This window comes from Ambystoma mexicanum, chromosome 14, assembly GCF_040938575.1.
Source record: "Ambystoma mexicanum isolate Mex_15411 chromosome 14, UKY_AmexF1_1, whole genome shotgun sequence".
Taxonomy (NCBI): domain Eukaryota; kingdom Metazoa; phylum Chordata; class Amphibia; order Caudata; family Ambystomatidae; genus Ambystoma; species Ambystoma mexicanum.
The window spans coordinates 623,900,660-623,919,435 of record NC_090940.1 but is presented as its reverse complement, the minus strand read 5'-3'; the positions used below and the strand labels follow the sequence as shown (position 1 = coordinate 623,919,435).

The window sequence follows — 18,776 nt, the reverse complement described above, 5'->3', positions numbered from 1 at the left end:
GTGATCAAATTATATGATATAAGTCATTTATATGCGCCTGTGCACAAGTGTTTCTAGGCGCAACAAGACAAGTGAGGGAAGATAGAGGGAGGACAAGACAAACAATCTTACTAGGCCTTGTGTCTTTCAGATTGTGCAAGTGCGAGAACGAGAAGTACAAGCGGAAAGGGAGGGGGGAAGAGCAAGGGAGAGGGGAGGGAAAAACAGGGCAGCAATGCTCTGAGTAAGTGCAGCCAGGGCAGCGGGGCTCTGGGTAGTGCAAGGAGAACAAGGGATTGTAGGGTTACAGTTACAGCCCCTAAGTGCGTGGTAGGCCCAGAGGCAGTGCAAGGGTGACTGATCAAGAAAGAGTCTGGACTCAGTGAGACTCTGAGGGTACCCAAGCAACCAGTCGGTACAGCAGACAGGTAGGTCAGGTAGGCCAGCAGGGGAGGGAGAGAGAGAAAGCAGAGGAGAAGAGGAAAGTTTTGAGCTGCTTCCAGACCTTCAGGTGGATCGGCTCAAGTTTGAGAGGGGCAGGGAGACAATTCCAGAGGGAGGCACCTGCAGAGGAGAGATCTACCCCCCACTCTCTGCCTGGAGAAGCGTCTAACCCTTAGCGAGTTCTAGGTAGCTGAGCAAAGGGCTTGAGAAGGAAGATATTTTGGAAAAGAGCGTTGCATGTAGTGCGGGCCCCAGGCCCAGAAAGCCTTGTGGACAATGCAAAAGGTCTTGAACTTGAACCTTGCAGCAAGTGGGAGCTAGTGGAGAGATTTCAGGGCTGGAGAGATACGATCCCTGGGCTTGAGGCCAAGGATGAGTCTTGTAGTCCTGTTCTGGATTAGTTGCAGAGGGTGGACTGTAGAGGAAGGAAGATTGGGAAAGTGGCTGTTGCTGTAGTCCAGCCTAGAAACAACCAGGGCTCTGGAGACAGTGAGCTTCTGGGGGAAAGTGAGAAAGGGAAGAGTACATTTGAGGAGGAGCAGCTGGTAGTGGGACCCAGATGTGAGGAGAGAAAGAGAGAGTGGAGTCAAAGATGACACCAAGGTTGTTTGCCACACAGGAAGGTGAAGGAAGAGGACCCAAGGCGGGTGGCCAGAGAGAGAGGGAAAGCAGGTGCAGGAGACCAAATGAGCAGATCTCCATCTTGCTGACATCAAGGCAGAGATTGTTGGAGGCACAACAATCCTGAATCGTGGATAGACAGTCAGGAATGAGTGAGAGAGGAGAGGAGTGTGAGGGGAGCCTGAAGGAAAGTGGAGTGCCATCTGCATAACACTGAAAGTTTGAGGAGAAGGTAGAAATCAGGTGGGCCAAAGGGGCCAAGTAGAGGTTGACAAACCAGGGTGAGAGGATGGAGCAGAGAGAAAGGGACCAAATTGGACCTGGGAGGGGCTGTCCAAGAGGCAGGAGATCAGCCAATAAAGGGACTGATCCGTGATGCCCAGGTTCTCATGGAGTCAATTGATCAGGATTGATCAGGATGGAATGGTTGACCGTGCCGAAAGCAGAGGGAAGGTCAAGGAAGATGAGGACAGAAGGAAAGCTGGAATCAAGGTTAGAGAGCAGTTCTTCACAGGTGTTCAGGAGAGCGGTTTCCGTGACTCTGGCAGCTCTGAAGTCAGACTAAAGGTCATAGAGACAACCAACAGATTCTGTGTGGAGAGTAAGCTGGGAGATGGCCAGCTTTTCTAACAGTTTGCCCAGGAAAGGGGTGATGGAGATTGGGTGATAGTTTGCTGGGCAGGTAGGATTGGCAGATGGCTTCTTGAGGAGTGGGTGCATAAGGGAGTGCTTAAGGTGAGAGGGGAACGTTTCAGTGGCGAAAGAGTGATTACAGAAATCGGCCAAGGCTGGAGTGAGGGTGTCAATATGGCCTTAATGGTTCTGGAGGAGCAGGGGAGCACCTGTTTGGGTGACACTTTCATAGATCAGACTTGTCTAGAAACCTCTTCAGGCGTTGTCAGAGAGAAAGAGGCGAAAGGAGGAAGAGAGGAAGAGATGGCTTAAGGGGGTCAGGGACAGGAAGAGGAGATGGAGGACAGGATGTCCTGAGTTTTAGCAGAGAAGTGAGATGACAGAGCCATACCGAGGGTCTGGGAGGGAACAGGAGATGTAAAGACTGCAACAGCATTGACCAGTTCCTTGCAGATTTTAAAGAGTTTGGCCTTGTTGTTAGAGGCCACGGGCTTGAATGTGTGTTCTCTTCTTGATGAGTGTAATTGCTTCGATTGGCATTTTGGTGCAACCAGTCTAGGTATGTCTAAATGTGGCCTGCCATGGTTTACTGTAATGTTATTACATGTCTACACTGGTCAGTTGGACATGTTTTCATTGTGTCATGGCATTTTTAATAGCAAAGCTTTAATGTTCCTGTGCACTGTTGGTGACTTGCAACTATTGGATTGGTGTTACCCTACAAAACAATTGCAAACACTCTCGCTTTTTAGCCAATTTTTCTCAGAAAGTGTGCTGTATATTGCATTAAAACACATATTTATATCTTTCTCCTAGTGCAGTGTGCAGCATATCCCTTCAGCAACACGTTTGCGCGTATTGCGCAAGCGTGATGATCTATGCCGGCCCAGAGTGAGGTGCGACCGGTGATTTGTTGCTGAGTTGGGGGGTGGCCCTCAGCATGGCCTGCAGGGAGGTCCCCACATTTTGTGTTACGCCACTGGCTCAATCTGAGGATAGACCAATGAAAGGCAAAACGTGGTAAGGCCAAGTCACAAACCGTCCCCTTGACTCGAACAAGATGTGCAAGGCTACTCCACCCCCCTCAGAGATGTTTACAGTCCCAAAGGTTAACTACAGCTTCTGGCACTGGGACCATTATCGGTCTTTCATTTTTTAAACTCAATGGTCTGTTGGGAATGTAGAGAATGAGTTTGGTAAAAACAAATGAGAGCTGCTGGGCTGATGCAGACTTTTGAAAAGGAGGTAACTACTATGGGAGTCCCTGTAGTTCCATACAATGCAGAGGTAACAATGATGAACCACACAAGAAAACTGTATGGGGAATACAAGATTCCTGAAGTTGGATATGACTTAATTACTATAAAGCTAGGTGTAACCAATATCAAGTTGCCTAATGGTAGCCAGCCTAATCTACATATGCATTACATTATTTATGAGACAAAGATATGTCAAGTCAATATTTTAATATTAATGAAGTGTATGTAGAAATACATAGATATTTGCACAATACAGACCTAGCAAACTGTTTCCACCTCAGAGCAGTCTAAATTCTCATCATAGACTCGTGGGCAATATTAGAATGACATATAAACATAAAACTTATGCAAATACATGAATTCAATGCATAAAAGCACACGGTTGGATTAAAGATGTAGGAGGTGTGGAGTTCGAATTAGATCCTATGTTAATAATGTTTGGCTTGGAGAAAAGGGGAGACAGGTGGCATGCTCTTCCGTCATTGGGGCATTTCCTTCTTTTAGCAGCCGGCACCAACCCGGGCAAGACACTGGAAGAGGGCGACCCTCCCCACATTGAAAGAATGGATCTCCACAGCAAAGGAACTGTAAAAAGATATCGGCAGCTATTCACGGAGGGGAGGAACGGAAGAAATGGAATGGCAACAATTTTGCAATACTTTTGGGTGAGGCGTGATGGAGTGTAGGACATGGGACATGGGGCCTGGGGCCTGGCATGGTTCGACTATGGATTGGAAGATGGGCGGACATTGGGAAAGACAAAAAGTTGGATTTCGGCCCCCGAAACCGCTTGGATTTTGTTATATTTAATGGTGCATCCTGGAACGGAATGTATAGGGGAATGTTCCCAAGGGGGATGGGGGAAGGGCAAGGGAGAGGAGTTTGGGGGCAAGGTTCAAGTAACAGTTTCAGAGTTGATTTAGAGAGGGGTGTTACCCCAAAGTATTTGTGTTATTGCATACCTCACCATGTTTTCAAAATCAGTAAAATTCCATTGAAAAAAACAAGCATATGCTTAAACGCAACATCCTCACTGGGAGCAGTATGCTGAACCTAGATCCTACAGTTGTGCTATCTCATTTCTTACAGTGTGATGTTGCATGACCAAGCATGCATGTGCATTGGCGCGTTATGGTGAACATGCAACGCCAAGTGCTGGACCTGGTAAAGAAGTACGTAAGGTCTCTAAAGTGCTAAGTGCTGATGAAAAAGTGCTGGGTGCCTGCTAGCAAAACCAATTGTGACATTAATTGGTGCGCTCAATCCTGACCAAATCTTGGTACTGGGCACTGGCTAGTTTCGAGGAAAGTATCGTCTTCTTTAGGGCTAGTCTTCCTCTAAACCTTAATAGAAAAATATGTTTTGTATGTGCTGGAATACGTTTACTATTGACGTAACATGTCTTATCTATGCATACAACTCGGCTGGACTCCATTTAGACAAAAAGTACCTGATACTGTAGAGGTACACATGTGGGTGAGGAGAATGTCCAATAGATCCCGAACTTTAAAAGAGCAGCAGGAAGAAACAGGTCTTTACTGCAGTCTCGCCATGGTAGATGGATGAACTGACATCACCTGGGGAGAGAATACTCAGGGTGGTAAGAAAGAATCTGGTATAGAAAGTCTGATTCTAGTTGCTAAGTACTTCACTGTTAGTTATTTAGTGAACTAAAACACTGAGACTGTATGAAGAAAGCCTTCTGTGCATGAAGATATTTCACAGGGACCATGATACAGCTTGATAGCTTTCATGAAATACATAATGGGCCTCATTAGGACCCAGGCGGTAAGGGGATTACGGCGGCGTAAACAGCGCCGACCCTTACCGCCTGATTCCGAGGTCCCTTAGCGCCATGGAGGATTGAACACCTGCTTTTAGCAGGTGTTAAAATCTATGGCGCTAAGGGACCATGTTGTTAATTACGCCACCGTAATTTACGGTGGCGTAATTAACGCCTTCCCCACTCCCATTATGCCCTATGGGGCAAAAATGGGAATGGGGAAGGGTAAATGGGTATATGGGGACTTACCGCCATGCCAACCTCGGAATGGGGCGGTAAGTCCGCCAACCACCATGGCGTAAACGTAGTTTACGCCATGGCGGTAAAGGTACGGCCCAGGCGGTAACTTACCGCCTGGGTCGTAATGAGGCCCAATGTCACTTGTAAGGTACTTGCAGCGTTCCTAGTGCGTTTATAGGTGAGAGACATTTACAGTTTATCATTGGCTATAGATTAGTCTGTGATGGTTCCAGTGAGCACTACTGTCCTTGGCTGTAGAATGTGCTCTCATGTCCATACTAGGCGTGCTGCAATAACATGGATGTTCTTTAGTTAAGGGTACATACTCGAGAATGGGCTCTACCACTTACTTATCCATGTTGCCTGCTCTCCTTTAGTTGGTGTTTCAAAGCCAAACGCGATCGATCTTGCCAGCGCCGTTTTCTCACCTCAAGCGTGTTCCCTTACTGGTCCGCTTATGCATCGGACTCGTTGATGGTCTGTGCACCGGTACATAGAATTCTGGAACTGTTGAAAGGCCTATTTGGCGGCCATATTACAGTTCCTCATATCGTTCATCCAAACATCATGCAGTAAAGAAATGCCTTAGGGGCGGAATATCTCTGACATGATAATCCTTGTGCTGTAAACCAATATTTTCATACTGCATATTTCATTTATGCTGGAGCTATTAACGTACAAAGATTGCATTCTTGGTTGAAATCATAGTTTTTTGGGGGAATACAAAAACTATGCACAAAATACTGTGCACTCACTAATGGTAAGGCCATCACGGGATGTAGTAGTGTATACATATTAAATGGCTGCTGCCCATTCCTCATTGTCATTAAGACCCTGAGTGTGTGATCCTAATGAGAATATCCAACATTTTTCACATTTAGCCAATGAAGTGACAATATTCGTATTAGGATTGGTTTTAATTATTTGTTCCGTTACAAACCATTGTAAATCCTCAACTGTATGTCTTTTTCCATGACGTATGGCACCAAAGGCGCCAAAATGTTGCCTTTTCGAATTCTTGATCGATGTTCATTAATTATCAAGTGTACTAGATGCTGTGTTTTGCCCACATAAAGTGTATTACACGGACACTGGATGATATGAACTACATTAGAACTTTTGCAGTTGGTGTGTCCTTTGAGCTTCAATTTTTTGCCTTTGTGCATGAATTATTCGATCTTCATAGTATGTTTGCACGCTATACAACTACTACATGGTTAATGGCCTATAAGTGGTTCCAGGCTCAGTTGGCTCCACAAGTCTGATGGTTTTTTTATCACCCTCTCTAATCGCACAGACTAAGGATTGCCTTATGGAAGTCTGTAAGGCTAGTACAATTTCTTCTCGCTCTGAGGGACTGGCTGAATGGGATGTTGGATTTTAAACTTTGAGCATGCTGGCTATGTTGGTGTAAGATAGTATTCCCATCTGTTGGCTTGCAGTATATGGTGACCGCCATCTGTCCCAGGTATAGCTTAATCAGTAAGTCTAAATAGGAAATAGATATTTGGCTCTCCGTTTTGGGGAATTTTAAATTGGAATCCAATGTATTGATCCAAAGGCCACACGCTGTGAGCTGAGTCTGGTTTCCCGTCCAAATGATAAGGATGTCATCAATGTACCTTTTGTATAGTTTGATGTGTAGGAGGTAGGGATTGGTGTGAACCCAAATTTATTTTTCCTCAAACTCGCTAACAGACTTGCCAAGCTGGGGTCAAAAGCAGCCCTTATTGATGTTCCTTTGATTTGTTGAAAAAAATAAAAAAATATATTTTTTAAATAAAATAGTTCCACATAAGACAGACTTCAGTTAGACTGATAAGGAACTCTAAGGGGACAAAGTGTGGTCTGACTCTGGTGTCTAGAGCCTGCTTGAGTACTTACAGTCCTTGATCTTGAGGGATGTTTGCATAGAGCCACCCTATATCTAGTGTGACTAGCCAATCTGTACTGGAGTCAAATGAAACTCCTACTAGTCGAATAGCTTTTCTGGTGCCTTTGAGATATGAGTTGCCTTCAGTGGATAACGGTTTGGCAAAAAAATCCATATTCTTTGATACAGGTTCCAACACAGTCCCACAAGCAGAAACTAAAGGTCTTCCTGGTGGTGAGTCTAACGATTTATGAATCTTGGGCACCAAATAGAATGCCGGCAGCCTCGAGTTCTTTTTGTTTAGCTAAGTGAACTCTTCTGAGTTTAAATGTCCTAGGAAGTGCGCTAGCTCTGTTTGTTATTTCAAATATAATTTTCTGTAACTCCTTGGTGGGGTCTCTAGGTAACTTGATGTAATGCTGCTCATTGTTAAGCTGTCTATGAGCTTCTTCATCGTATTGTTGCATGTCTTGTATGACCGATTTCTCTTGTTCTCTTGTTCTAGGGATCAGAGTGCCAAATATATATCTTTGGTTAAATTAAATGTAGCATGTTTTTTTGCAATTAATATTTGGTTCACACCTTTCAGAATAATAGACTCAAAGGTGAGTACCTCTTTCGGCTTAACCTTAGTTGCTGGTAAGAAGGTGGATTTACTACGCAACCCCTGCAACTGAATATCAAAGAATGTATGCAAATGGATCTTTCTAAGAAATTGCCCGATTTCTTAAACTTGGATGGAAACTGAGTTGGGACAAATGAAAGTCCTTTGTTAAGAACTTGAATATGCGCATCAGTTAGCACCAAGTGAGATGTATTAAATATAGCCATTATGGAGTTGTCTATCTCCGATATCCTCTCCTTGGGGTTCAAAATTCTGTCTCTGTGGCCCTGGAACGAGGAGGGCCTCTCCCTCTGCTGTGCGGTCTGACTCTGCCATTGCCTGGATCTAAAAAAGGCCCCAAATTTACTGTGGGTTCAAAATGAGCAACTTGCTATACTGTGCATTAGATGGTCCTGCCTGGTCTATTTCAGACCCTGATGATAACGTGTCAGAGAACATTACCCATTTTCTGTATTTGTCTCCTATTTGGCTATATCCTTGGTTAGACTGATATTGGCTTCTAGGGTACCATATTTTTGGGACAGAATTGTCCGCCAGTTACAGATAGATTTGTTCTAATGTGAAATTAGCTAGATCATGTATTCATTTTCTTCAGATGGTGGAAGTCTTAAATTCTTCGACCTGTTTATGAATAGCTTCCAATTTCTCTTTCACATCAGTTATTAAAGGGGTGCTTTTAAAATAATTTTCTGCATCCTCAATTTCTTTTCTTATCTTTTTTAGCAGTGGTTATGGTTAACACCAATAGGTCTCTACTGCATTTAGTTGCGATTTAGCTGAAGGCCGTTTTATACTGTGGATTGTCAAGAAACAGGCAGGGCTCGTTTTTACTTGTAATCCCAAAGGTATAATATTGCCCTTGATGTATTCTCTTAATAGATGATCACACACCTCAGTTCTGAAATGTTTCTTTTTCAATTTTAATAGGCTATCACTGTCTACTTTACTTGGTAAAATTCCATCTGTCTGCAAAGGAGGGCTCTTCAAAATTACAGTTTTTTTTTATTGGTAGCCAATGTAGAGATCGCCAGTGTGGGGTGATATGGTTCGGGTTTCAAAGCTTTAACAGGGTCCTGGCTGCTGCATTCTGGATTTTCTGAAATCTTGAAATGAAGGCATGTTGCAGAACTAGATATAAACTATTGTTAAAATCTGGGCGGGATGATATGAATGAATTCATGATCATTACTTGATGGGTGAAGGACAGAAATGTTTGAAGGTCTACGATTCTGCTGATGAGACGCTTGTCTTATAAATGATGATGGAACTTATTTTCAATACTTGAATTATTGTTGCTGTTAACATAATCTCTTGGCCAGCAATCCTTCTATCCCAAAAAAAACTCTGAAATGAGACTGCTTATTAAAGGATAGTTCTTTGTCAAATATAACCCAGTTGTTTGATTTCCTGTTTGGGTTCTGGGCATTGGCTGAAATATCTGGCCAGAAGGATGGATTCCAGTGTAAGGGGTTCACGTTTACCGCCAAGACCTCTGTTTTGTCTGGGTTAACATTTAGAAAGTTGGAATCCATCTACGTCTTTATGGAGATCAGACAGTCTGCAACTTTATTGGACCATGTGTCTGCCAGATTCGGGTCTAGCATGACCTGGGTGCCATCTGCACAGTTTACTTTACTTTACTCTAATAGATTTATCTAGCGCAACCGTGGACCCTAAGGCGTGAGGGCACTACATGACAAATACAACAAATAACAAAGCGAAAAGATCCAAAAAGGGAAGCCAGAAGGAGAATATTTTAAGAGCATGCCAAGATCATTTAATTGAACAAATGGGTCTTTAATCTTTTCTTAAACAGGTCCAGGGAGTCAATGGATCTCAACTCTAGGGGGAGAGCATTCCAAGCTCTAGGTCCATTTGAAGTGAAGGCTGCGTTAGCTACTCTAACAGTGTGGCACTTTGGTTCAAATAGTAGGTACAGATTATTTGACCTCAGCGTTCTTGTGTTAGTTCTGTAGTCAGTTATAGTAACGGCTGAGGGACGCCTGTCCACGGGAAACCTACCATCAACAGAAGAAGACCCATCAATGGGGGCAATGCCCCCTCTCAGCGTCATTGGACTAACAGAACATCTTCCACCCATAGTGCGGAATGAACAGATGAAGATGATGTTTCCTTGAAAAATGTCAAGCTTTGTTTTCTTCTCAACATGCTCACCTAAGTGATAACAGTGAGACGATGGTGTCAGTAAGGGAGCACTTTTAACATGCTTCAACAAAGACAACGTGTAGACTTTGACGGATCATACAATCTCTGCACTTCAACATCAAAGGGCTTGAAAGAGGGAAGAACAAAAGGGACCTGTCTCTAGTCTACAGCATCTATGTCCCCAGTGCCTCATGAAAAGCAGCTGCTCCCTCCATCTCTGGGGGACAGGAGAAAAGGAATGCATTGAGAAGATACTTAGACTGCAGCTACATCCTTTTCCACTCGATTCCAAGGTCCCTAGATTCCCCTCTGGGTAATCCTCTCAGACATGCACATGGAGCAATATCCCTGGCATGGGCCATTGTTATCCCCATCCTGTGGGGATGCACGAGGCGGAGGATACTAGAGAGGGTGAGACTCCAGGTAGGGAGGACGAAAGAGAGGGCAAGTGCCAGACTATGTTGTCCACAGAAAGGGGGGCACCGAGCCGCCAGCACCCTTTCATTCCACCGGAGGGTGACCTAGGCTCTGCATTATTTAAAGTCAATGTTGTCTTGAAAGAGAACAAGTGTTTTCTGTATTATAGATGCAGGAGACCTGCACTACAGGGGATCACAGCATACTTGAGAAGCACAAACCCACACTTAAAAGTCACTAGTACCAAGGCCTCTAAGAAGTGTGCACAAAGGTAAGTTACACAAATGATCATAAAACAGTGCTGATCTGTCTTTGGGGGACCACAGACCAGATTTGGTGGTAAGATTACCATGCTGCCTGTCATTTAGAGCAGAAAACTAGGGACCATGAGTAAGAAAGTGTCAGTGATGACCTTTCCTACTATAGGGATAAAGGATGCGTTTGCCATCAGAACCAGGTACACGAGGGACATATGGCACAGAATGACCTGGCTTGTTCAGCGTCTAACCCCAAAATGTACGCAACAAAGGCGGGAACATTATTACAGAAGGAGAAACGACTTCAAGCCATGCAACAGATTCAGCTCTTGTTGCAGCAGGTGCATGCTGTCCTCATCTGCTCACAGGGCCATTCACTGCAGACACGCCGGGCGAATGCAATGAATTTCAGCCCTGGATTTCAGAAGAGAATTCTAGATATCCCATACGATTGCAAGGAGCTATTTAGCAAGGCGCTGGAAGACATTCTTAAAGACATTGCATCCAATCCATGGAGCACCAGAGCAGCAGGTATCCTGTGAGAATCGAGAGCCTTTTGCTGCTACTTTCATGGACCCCATTTAGAGGGGAACGGGAACATCACAGGGTCATCAGCAGGAACCCTCTACGCCTTCATCATTCTATTCCAGGTTTCAGCTATTCAAGCATTCTACATGGCATCCAGCAGGCAAAGGAAAAGAGAATGCTGAAAGCCAAGGCGCCGCATCCAGCACCCCAGTGTGGGAAAGGATAAGCATCCATCATCAGGACCTGCAACACATTACAGTACAGCGATGGGTGTGTGAAGTCATCAAACCTCACCTCACCAACCCAGTGCACCTAATGCACCTTTTGGTGAAAGAGGTTCAGCGCATTGCTGCAAAGTCCATTATCAATTAATGGTCCACCCATTTGGATTTCACTTTGCATCCCATGGATGTCCTGTACGAGTCACCACAGGTGTACACTCGCTGGATTCCACTTGTAAAGCTTGGCACTAGCTCTGCCACCCTTGGCCTCAAAGGCAGTGCCCGTGGCAGCAAGCCCTGTGTTTTACAAGATTCAGAGGAGTTGTTTTCACGTCTCTGTGCTGCATTTCTTGCATACACAGATCAGCCTGTCTAGCTTTTCACTCCTAAATTATTTATTTATTTATTTGTTTATTTGTTTTGGTTTATAAAAGAAAACCTTTACAAAAATAAGAACAATCTCAAAAGATAAATACATGGAGAAAAATCAAAAACCAAACTTCAGAAAGAAAAAAAAGAAGAAAATAAAAAAAAACAAAAGAAAAGGAAAATAAAAGACAAACCAGCGGTCCCTCAGGGAACTAGGGTCAAAACAGCAAACTTTTCAAAGTACCAAAAGCTTCTTTTAAATTATGATGGAACTTATTTTCAATACTTCAATTATTGTTGCTGTTAACATAATCTCTTGGCCAGCAATCCTTCTATCCCAAAAGAAACTCTGAAATGAGACTTTCTTCCTTGACCTAAATTATTCTATAAATCCAGAACGCCTCTACTGTTGTCTGTGATCTAATGCATTGCCTCATGCAAGTGCCGTGTGCACTGTTATCAATAATAGTGCATTCTTTAGAGCACATGTAAGTTTAACATATAATGGACCGTTCTGCTGACCAATGAACAGTCAACGGCCTGATTAGAAAAGTGTTCAAATGAAGGGATCTCTTTTTAAAATAATACAGAGCATGTACCTAGCATTATTCCCGCTAAACTGCATCCTTGGCTGTTTATATCTCGTATGTCAGGTTGGTACTTGCCAAGCGGTTGGGCTGGGATTATCTTTGCACAGGGTGGCAGTGCCAGCATTTGGTGGATGTGGTGAGGCTGCCCATGGCTCTATGATCGCACCACATGAGCCTTCAAATGTGCACCGTGCGTATAACCACACTATGCCTTCCTAATGAGGCACACGATGTCCTAGAATGACAGTACCTGGGCATGTGAGACTCCTCGTGCCTTATTACTGCAACCAGGACATGCACGTACCTTGCATATGATAGCCATAGCTGGACTGTGAGTTTATGGGTTTGGGGTCCAGCACTTATCTCACAATGGTATTACCTTGGCATACAAGGCTGTACTTGTCATGTCAAGCTATGATGGCATAAAATAGTAAGTAGTCTTTGGGCATTTGAAGCTGCACTTCTCATACCAGGGGTCTGCAGCCAGTTGCTCTCCAGATGTTTTGGACAGTGACTCCCATAATCACTCACCATTGACTTTGCAAGCTGGGGCTAATGGGAGATGTAGTTCAAAACATCTGCAGGGCCAAAGGTTGCAGGCCCCAGACATATACAATGGAGGAGTCTGAGAATATGTTGGGATATCTAAGCACTGAAGCACCTCCAAACCTTCCTCTTTGCTTCTGCCTTCAATCCCCCTCTCCCCGGCTGATCTGTTCTCTCTTGGCACTGTGCACCTGGCCACCCTCTGTCCTCCGGGTCCAGTTACCTGCTCACCCTGCCACCCCCCCCCCCCCGCACCGCCTCCGGGCCACCCCTTGCACTGGGGTCTGTATCGGTACCCATAGAGTCCACCTCCCCCCTTTTTCTTTCTGCACTTATCTGACCTACCCCGTCTGCTGCCTTAAACCCAGCACTTGCCACTTGATGGCTGCACTAGCATTGTTTGCTGCCTTTATTATTGATTATTTATCTGTTTCTCCTTTCCACTTCTCCCCCATTCCATGCACTTTTCCCCTTTGCCCTCCCATGCACTTGCGCGTTCTCAATGTCACTGGGCCTAGTAAGATCGTTGTTTTGTTCTCCCATGTTCCCCTCCCTTGCCTTGTCGCGCTCTGAAACACTTGTGTACGAGCGCAATAAAAATAAAATATCATATCATATCGCACCTACCATGACTGTCCCTGACATGTGAAGCTATAGCTGACATAAAACGCTGCAACCTTTCGAAGCTTAAGTAACCTTTTATTTTATCAGGATTCTGCAAGTTGCAGTTTTTGTTTATAGCAGTTACATCACTTCCTGTGATATCAGTGAGGTCAATGGCCTTGTAACATCAGTTGCAGTGGCACCAGGAGTGTCAAAGGATCATGTGATGCCACTTCCTCTGATGTCACGTGTGTTAAGCACTGGTATTTTGGTGAGTTCACTTCACTGAAGCATCCTTTTCAGAATCTCTTTGGCTGGCGGTTGCAGTAAACTGGATAGGGCTGCTACCGGGTTGAGCTTATTACCCTAATCATTTGGTGATATGTTAATGTTAATGGTATTTGTACCGTGCACCGTCACCAACGGAATTGGTCCCCAGGCGCTCTGGCGGATCTGCAAACAAAAAATGAGGGCTGGGGGGTTAGTAAGGTGAAGTGGGAGTAGGAAAGTTAGAGCGGGGGTGTCCAGTTGGCAGCTTCAGTTCGGTTTTCACCATGCGCTGAGCTTGGGTGTGATTATTGGATCGATGTGGGTCCTCATGTGCTGTTGGTGCGAGTTATGTGTTGCTTGTTTGTTGCTGCAGTGTGGTGAAGTTTGTGCGGTTTGCATTGCAGAGAAGTGGTTGTGTGGGTTTTTGTGTGAGAGATGTATGCAGAAAGGTTTTTGAGGTTAGGGGATTATGCTGAATTGTTCTAATGGGAGGGCGCATGCATGGTTGTATGCAATTGACCTAAGCCCAAGGTCAATAGAGGCAACTGCAAAACGGGTTTTAGCGAAACTCCATGCACTCCTTAACTCCTGTTAATTATAAGTCTACAATCCCGATTGGACTAAATCTGTCTTCGGACTGCTAGATTTACAATAGATAATTGTCCAATCAAAACAGGTAATCATTTAGTAATCTCCTTCATTTAATCAAGGTTAGACACACATAGCCGACACATGTTTCGACCTCTTGAAGGTCTTCCTCAGGGCTCAGACTAAATGGCTTGTAGCCCCTTATTAGTTTAAAATGTTTTGGTTTGTGCAGATTGCCTCTTCAATGTACTAAATCCCTGGTGCTCACACACAAGACACTCAACATGATCCACGCTGGACAGACGCTATGAGCACTGGTGACAGATGTGTGGTAGGCAAATGACAGTTAACATAATATAGCATGATATTTGCAGAATTCTTTTTCTTTACTGCTGCAATTGGTCACTATAGTAGTGGGGCCCCCAGCAGTGCAGCCAATGTCCTGGGAGGGGGTCCCATCGGACAAAAAAAAAAATGTGCTATTTCTTTTTTTCAAACAAAAAAATAAATTGTTTCTTTTTGAAGTCACTCTGCCTTCATAAAGAAATTATTTCTGTTGCGTAACAGAAATTATTTCTTTATGAAGGCAGAGTGACTACAAAAAGAAACTATTTCTTTTTGATGTCCGAGGGCTCCCACCACCGCATAACAATGAAGCCTCCATGTCATGGGGTGGGAGGAGCCCCATGACATGATATGATATGGCATTTATAACGCGCCTATACACAAGTTTTTCAAGGCGCGACGAGGCAAGGGAGGGGAAACAGAGGGAAGACAGACAGTGATCCTACTAGGCCAGGTGACATTGAGATTGAGCAAGTGCGGGGGAGGAGGGTGGGGAAAAGTGGGAGGGGAAGAGGAGTGGGCAGTGCAGTACAAAGGATAACAGTAAAAATAATAAATAAAGACAATAAATAAAAGTGCGGGCCAGCTGATGGCAAGTGCAAGGGTAAGTGCAGACTTCAGGAGTCAAGTGCAAGTAGGGGCTGTTGGGATACAGAAACAGTCCCTGAGTGCATGGGTTGCCAGGGGGGCAGTGCAGGTGTGCAACTGGCAGGGGAGGGGACCTGAGCCAGAGATCAGAGGGTAGCCAGGTGACCAGGGCAGTTTCAGATTCAGCCAGGAGATCAGCAGGGGAGAGGAGGAGAGAAAGCAGAAGCAAAGAGCAAGATCTTGAGGTGCTTCCGGAACTGGAGATGGTTCTCCTCAAGTTTCAGAGAGGCTGTTCCAGAAGGAGGCCCCCACAGAAGAAAGAGATCTACCACCAACTCGCTGCTTGGAGAAGCGAATGACCCTGAGGGAGTTGGAGGGGGATGAGCGAAGAGCTTGAGGCGGAAGATACATAGAAGAGAGAGTTGAAGGTATTGAGGTCCCAGGCCCCAGAAGGCCTTTTGGACAATGCAGAGTGTTTTGAACGTACTCCTCGATGCTACTGGGAGCCAGTGCAGAGATTTCAGTCCTGGAGAGATACGATCCCTGGGATTGAGGCCAAGGACAAGGCTCGCAGTCCTGTTTTGGATGAGTTGCAGGGGGCAGACAGTAGAGGCATGCAGATTTAGAAAGAGGCTGTTGCAGTAATCCAGCCTAGAGCGAACGAGAGCTCTTAAAACAGTGAGCTTCTGGGGGAAGGAGAGGAAAGGAAGAATACCTCTGAGGAGGTGCAGCTGGTAGTGTGACTTCTTAGAGACATCATCGACATGAGGAGAGAAGGAAAGTGTGGAGTCGAAGATGACCCCAAGGTTTTTAGCCTCTCAGGAGGGAACGGGAAGAGGGGCAAGAGAAGCCGGCCAGAGAGTGACAGGAAAGGAGGGAGCAGGTGTGCCGATGAGGAGAATCTGTCTTACTGGCATTAAGGCAGAGATCATTGGCGGTACACCACTCCTGAATGGCGGACAGACAGTCAGAAATGAGAGAAGGAGAAGAAGTGGCAGAAGGGAGCCTGAAAATGAGTTGGGTGTCATCCGCATAGCACTGAAAGTTGGGGCAGAGAGTGGCAATGCGGTGGGCAAGAAGTGCCAGGTATTGGTTGAACAGCCTGGGAGAGAGGTTAGACCCCTGGGGAACACCACAGGTAGAGACAGAGGAGAGGAAGGACCCAAGTGAGACCTGGGAGGGTTGATCGGAGAGGAAGGAGGTCAGCCAGGCCAGGGCCTGATCAGTGATACCCAGGTTATCACGGACACGGTTGAGCAGGATGGCATGGTTGACCCTATCGAAAGAACTATGACTTCAAAAAGATATTGTTTCTTTTTTAAGTCATTCTGCCTTCATAAAGAAATTATTTCTGTTACGGTTTCGGTCCTTTAACAGAAATAATTTCTTTGTGAAGTTAGAGTGACTTTAAATAGAAATGTTTTCTTTTTGAAGTAATAGGGCTCCTCTCCACCCAATGACATGGAGACCTCCAGATCATCTGCAGAAGACAGGAACAAGCGTTCCTGGCTGCTGCAGGGAGCTGAAGGCCAAGTTCCCTGGACCAACGGATTGGATTAAAGGTAAGAAAATGTATTTTATTTAAATGTGTGCATGCATGTAAGTGCGTATATATATATATATGTAGAAAAAAAGGACTGGGAACCAATCCGGATTACATCGGCACTCCGGCTGTGGTCGAAGCGAAAGGCTGGATGTCTTCAATAAATCCACACACAGACTTGTATTCCGTGCAGTCAAAGTGTCCTTTATTGTTTAAGATACATGGACAAAGGAGGCAGCAACGGTCTTAGGTGCAAGAAGGAACGACGCGTTTCACCCTACTCGGGCTTCGTCAGGTAAGTGACATAGAGAGAGGACTATGGTATTATATAGACAAGTATATGAGTCCTTTTTCAATGTTTTGCACTAAGATAAGGTAACAAGTGGTAGGCAAAAATGCAGCCATGTTAGAACCTGCATAACAACACAGTTCAGTGCATTTAAAAGAGACACAGCATTTTCATAGACAGTGTAGCGGTTTGAAACATGTTTGTTTAATCAAACCAAATGTCCCAAGTGGGTAAGGGATGGACAGAAAGCCTGAGATTGCTGATATTGAATCACTGATATTAAATCATGTGGTTTCATCTTGGTATTTGCCAATGTCAATAAAATTAGGTAAGACAATCGTACACCGTTTTCTATTGTGCTGGGTATGTTGAATTCGGCCCAAGTGGGCTGACACATTGTCTCAACATGGATTGAAGTGTGCTCTCAAAAAATTGTATTCCAACATATATGTTTTATATATATATTAAACAGAAAAGAGACTGAAATCTAGTCTTGGGCGCAACGGCACTCTAGTTGTGCTGAAAAACTTCATTCTTACTCAAAAATCCACACGCAGACCGTGTTAACTGTGCAGCCAGAAAGTCCTTTATTAATAAAAAGGTATATGGACAAGAAAGGCAGCCGCAGTATTCCACAGGAAAGAACGACGGGTTTCACCCTACTCGGGCTTCGTCTGGTATGTGTAATGGAGAGAGGACTGCATTATTATAGACAAGTTGTATATGTCCATCTTCACTGTTTGGCACTCTTGTGTGTTAGTATAGTATCTAGCTCTTTCCTATAGAAACAGGCGGCCATTTTAAAATGTCTTTAACAATGCATTCATTCTATTTGAATGCCTGTCTTTAAACAATGCAGTTGAAGAATAAATGTTATGCATATTCCATCATTTTCACAGCACTTCATTGTACCAAGTGGATTTGTACTAAAGTGCTTGGTGCTTTAATGACAATATAATATTGGATTATTAACAATGCATTGTATAGTGTTCACTAAGTTTCATTGTCCCAAGTGGGTATAATAAAGTGCTTAGTGCTACTAATGACATCATGGTAACCCTTCAGAGCCGCTTGTTTATATAACTATTGTAAGGTGCACAGTGCCTTGTTATTACAGTTGATGTTATATACTAAAGTGCTATGTGCTATGAGAACACAGTTGGACTACTAAACAATAAAGTGCTATGTGCTTTCAATCTGAATGTTACAAATCTGTGGATAAATCATATGTTGGAGTTGGAGACTGTGTGTTGCCCTTGCGGGTGCCTCAGTAGTATTACTTGACCAACTTGATTTTGACATTTTAAAAGAAAGGGATCTTAGAATGAATCATTGATTAAAAAAGGAGACTGTGTGTTGCCCTTGCGGGTACCTCGATAATATAACTTGACCAACTTGATTTTAACGTTAAAAAAAAGAGGATTTTTAGATAGATCATTAATTCAAATAGGAGACTGTGTATTACCCTTGCTGGCGTCTCGCTCAAATCATATATTTAAAAGATATTTGAATGAGTGGCAATTTAAAGTGGGAGACTGTATGTTACCCTTACATGTGATCCTTATAATTCGTAGGACATGCAAAGTCCCTAATGGGTTGCTTTGTAGTAAAAATGCTTGAAGTGCATAGTGCTTTGTACCCGGATCACATGTTAAAACCAAAAGGTAAAACAAACTTATTCGTTTAACTCACAATGTCACAAATGGGATCACTTTGTGGTAAAAAAAAAGGTTATAGGTTAAAGTGCATGGTGCTTTTGTAAAATCACATGTTACAAACAAGGAGTTAAACATATTGACGAAATTGTCTCCAACGGTAGAATTACCACTTTTTCATAATGACGTTGGTCATAGTTTTAAAATCCCGTCAAATCTATTCACATTGTTAAACATTTCAATGAAATTCACAGATGTAAGATTATGGCACATTGCAAACCTACGAATGCAGCATACTTTGTCTATAAGTGCACATTATTCTCTCCTATTTAGAAGTGATGAAA

At 44.1% G+C, this 18,776-nt stretch overlaps 1 long non-coding RNA gene across 1 annotated transcript in view; it reads right to left on the bottom strand.

The window, feature by feature from the left end:
• LOC138527377 (uncharacterized) overlaps nt 1–4,511 on the bottom strand; it is a 160,227-nt gene extending 155,716 nt beyond the window's left edge. The window contains exon 1 of the long non-coding RNA XR_011283912.1: nt 4,387–4,511. This is a non-coding gene — a long non-coding RNA (uncharacterized lncRNA). The remainder of the gene's footprint in view (nt 1–4,386) is intronic.
• Nucleotides 4,512–18,776: the final 14,265 nt, after the last annotated feature.